We start from the raw sequence: 4337 nt of genomic DNA, 5'->3' as shown, positions 1-4337 counted from the left end.
TAATTGTTTGCACAGGTGTAGTGAAGTCATTTGTTCTTGGATTCCCCATCTAGTGAACTGCAACCTTATTTAGTAGCTGGATACTTAATAGAAACACTTTGGTTGTTAGTTCTTGCCACTGATTTAACATGGTACACATGTTGGGATTGGACTGTTATTGTCTCTTAATGGAGGTCCCCTCCCTCTCAGGAACGTTGTGAGCTGCGTAACAGATAAAGGTGGTTCTTCAAGTGAATGAAAACAGAAAACAAAAGTGAGGTGTGATGGCATGTAGGAGACTGGATATCAGGACGGACTAGGCCAGGTGCTCCTGCAAGTCTGTTTTTGAAAAAGAATTTTATTTAACACAGATGTGGATAATTTCAAATATATGCAAAACTAGCAAGAAGGATACAATGATGATCCAGCTTCAGCATTTATCAATTAATGGTCAATCTTGTTTTATCTACTTCTTCTCTCCCTCATTGCATTTATTTTGAAGTAAATCCCTGAAAAATCATTTTACTTTTAAATATTTCAATGTGTGTCCTAAAAGGTAAGGGCTATTAAGAAACATAAACACAATAATATTCTGTTTACCGTGAACACTAATTTCTAATATTATCAAATATTCAGCAAATATTTAAAATGTCCTAATTGAGTCATAAATTTTATTTGTTTTTTTGCAGTTTATTCAAATCAGGATCCAAAAAAGTCCATATTTTGCAATTGGTTGATCTGTCTCAAATATTTTTGAATATATAGATTGTCCCCCTGTCAGTTTTTCCTTATAATTTATGTATTGAAAAAATAGGTTCCTGTCCTCTACAGCAGCGCTTCTTAAGATGCCAGTCCACAAACTCCTGTTTCTGGTCCATGATGAGATGAGAAACCAGAGTGTAAATCCAAAATATGTCACTAAGCACACTATTTAGTTCAGCTTATATTTTATTCCTAGGGAGACTTCCTCAACGAAGGAAGCAGTGAGATGGTTTAGATTCTAGCTTAAGCTCCTTATCTCATTATAGACTAGTAATGTCTAGTTTGTAGACCAGCGCTGGCCAGTTCTTGGACCACACATGGCTTTCACTGTTGGAGAGTTTCTTGCAGTCCAGTGATGATTGCATGCCAGTGGGATGGTCTTATCATGTTTCTCAGTCCCCTGTGTTTGTTGTGAATTGCTGGTTAGAGCTAAACGCTTAATTAAACTCAATTAACTTTTTGTCAAGAAGACTTTATAAGTGGTATGTGTCCTTCCATTAGGAGGGACATTACGACCAGTCTCTCTTTTTGTGTTATTAGCAGCCATTGATAATCATTTTCTAGATCTATTTATTAGGGTGGCAGAATGGGGATATTCAAATTCTGTCATTTCCTATTGACGTACTGATGCTGTAAAGTTTTACTCCTAGTTTTGAACTTAGGCTCAATACTTCACAGCCAGTAATGTTTGCAATATGCTGGATCTGATTTTTCTTATACGTGACTTTGTTGTAGAAAAATTATTTAATATCTAAGAGTAAGGATTGGCTATTATGAGCTATGAAATTGTGGAAAATTCACACAGAAGGAGCCTGGCATTTGAAAGGGCAGACAGGGAAGAAAATAATTCTGCAAAGGTTCATTTATCCCATGATCTTTTGTGAGTGTCAAGATGGAAGCACTCGATGTGTTTTTATTTTAAAGTAAGGAATTTCAGGCAAGAACCTTATGAAAAGTTGGTGAGATTTTGAACTATGGGGTGGGGGGAAGAAGATATTTGCAGAGATTTTAACATTCAGAAGTGAATTTTTGTACCTTCATTTCGGCATTGCTTTCTCAGGAATGCTTTTTTTTCTTTCCCCCAAGAAATTGGAACAAGTACAGTCTTAGTGATTCAAATGAAAGATTCTGAAAGTTACTGGCACACCCAGTCCCCTTCGGTGAAAGGAAGGTAGGGACGAGAGCTGCCCCAGGAGCTCCTCCCCAACTGTTTATGGGGAATGGTGCATGTGCATGTACATGTGTGCCAGGCACATCCTCCGTGTGTTTCATGTCAGTGAAACATGTCCATTATTCTCTAAGGCCTCATGTATTCCTACCTGATAGAAAACTTCTGGGTGAAATGACAGGCTTTTGGAACTGGTTTTTAGTCAGTGGGTGCTGCTACAGAGATTTGGAAGCCCTTTAGGTATTCAAGATGGATGTATTTATCTCTGTTTTGACATCATCATCACCACTTCAGAAGTTGTCATGTTGAAGCTTTGTGCTGGCATTTATCACCTGCTCTGCTTAGTTATAGCTTGAAACACAAATACTGTCACGTCTTCTCTGGAGCTGGAAGGGTGCTGAGAGGACAGTGCTGGCATCACTCACACTGAGGGAAATCTTTTGAGCTGGATTTCAGCGAAGAACTGTGCTGGCCATTGGAATGAGGAGAGTCACCACTTTGTGTAATGGACAACATCCCAGCAGCCTCTGAATTAAGTCACAGAGACGTGAAATTGGAGGGTTTTTTTTAGAAGGTCATCTGGATCACCCAGGCCTTCGAGCAGCTCATTGTCTTCCTAAGCTGGGTCAGACAGTTGCCTGCGTGTCCTGATGGTTTTGCTTAGAGCTACTTTTCAAAAGACAAACTACATCCGTGTTGAAGTGTGTGTACTAACACATTCCAATGCTAGCTCTGAGTAGGTTTTGAATTATCCACATGTTGAATCTCTCTTGTGCTCCGTACACACCCACTCCCTCAAACATTGAGCATGTTAGGAGCTGACTAATATTTTTACTGGAGGGTGCAGGACAGAATACTCATTCTCTACTGGGAAATGCAGAAACTATTTAAGAAACAGAAGTGCCAGTCTGTAGGAGTGAATGTTCCTAAAATGTGTTCTGTTTACATTGTTTTCCTTTTCTAATGCACTTCCCAAGCACTGTCTTATTTGTTTTGCAAACCTAGTAAAAAAATCAGAGCACAAAAAATGATGTACAAATTAGTTTATACAAAAAAGAGAATACATTCTCTTTGGAGTATTTATGGAAACAGCGTTTTAATCTCTAATCTAAAAATCTTTAGCACTAACCTTGGAATGTTTTATTAATAAAGTCTTTTGGTTTTGAATTAGGGATTTATGACGTTTCCATTGTGTAGCCTTTGAAAAATTACTTCACTTCTCACATTTTCAGTTTCCTCGTCTGAGAATGAGCGCACCAATACATTTTCTTGATAGGGTTTGGGGGAAGAGTAAATTTTATAAATTAAAGCTCTCTAATAGTTGCTAATTATTTTTATTCCACTTTTAAGTTTAAGATGTTCAGTTCTCATAGATCACTGGGCAGTTTTTATTCCACTGCATGACTTCACGTGGACTAAAGTACTGATCTGGTTAAATTCCCTCAAATTTAGACTATCTTTATTAAAAATTTTCCAAATATCTAAATGTTTAAAAATAAATGTTTACAACTTTGTTTCAATCACAAAATTAAAAAAAAAAAAAAACTGAAGGTTTTGACTGCCAATATTGTGAAGTGTTAATTTCAATGAAATAATCTCAGCAACTACATGCTTTTACCTAACTTCTTCTGACTTTGTAGAAACTTAAAATCTGTCAGTGATTTATTTATTTATTTTTGTTCCCGAGCAACAATATTGTCCCTGTTTTGATGGGAGGGCTAGACAGAGAAATGTTTTAAAGATCCATGGCCTGCTGACTGCTGTGAAGTATGGTTTGAGCTGCAAGATCTCTGAAGCTTCTGTAGCTATAAATGTTTCTAAATGATGCAACTGAAACGTGGAAGAATTTTACTCTCATACCCCATGTATTCCACTTATGGGTAATTGTTGTTGTGTGTTTGATTTTTTCCTTTTAATTTAAAAAAGTAGATGAAATGATACTGATTTCTTACTGGTAATTATACTTTTCTTTCTTTTTTTTTTTTTTTTTTTGAGACAGGGTCTTGCTCTGTCACCCAGGCTGGAGTGCAGTGGCGTGATTGTGGCTCACTCTAGCCTCAACCTCCTGGGCTCAAGTGATCCTCCCACCTCAGTCTTCCAGGTAGCTGGGAAGCTACAAGTGCATGCCAGCATCTTGACTAATTGTAAAATTTTTTTGTAGATATAGGGTCTTGCTATGTTACCCAGGCTGGATCTTTTTTTAAAAGTTTCTTATAAACATATCCACCTTTTTAAATAAATTAAATACTACTCTTACAGAATTCTCATTAACTTATGTTGTCTTGGTGGTAAATGAAACTCTAACCTTTCATTTACCACTTAAGATTCAAGTATTGTGTTAGGTGTTGGGATTGTAAAGATAAATCTGAATTTGCTTTATTTAAGGAACTTGCAAAAAAAAAAATAAATTAAAAAAACCCTGGCAATT

Source organism: Colobus angolensis, unplaced genomic scaffold (genome assembly GCF_000951035.1).
Source record: "Colobus angolensis palliatus isolate OR3802 unplaced genomic scaffold, Cang.pa_1.0 Scaffold78, whole genome shotgun sequence".
Taxonomy (NCBI): Eukaryota; Metazoa; Chordata; class Mammalia; order Primates; family Cercopithecidae; genus Colobus; species Colobus angolensis.
Note: the sequence above shows the minus strand (reverse complement) of the source record.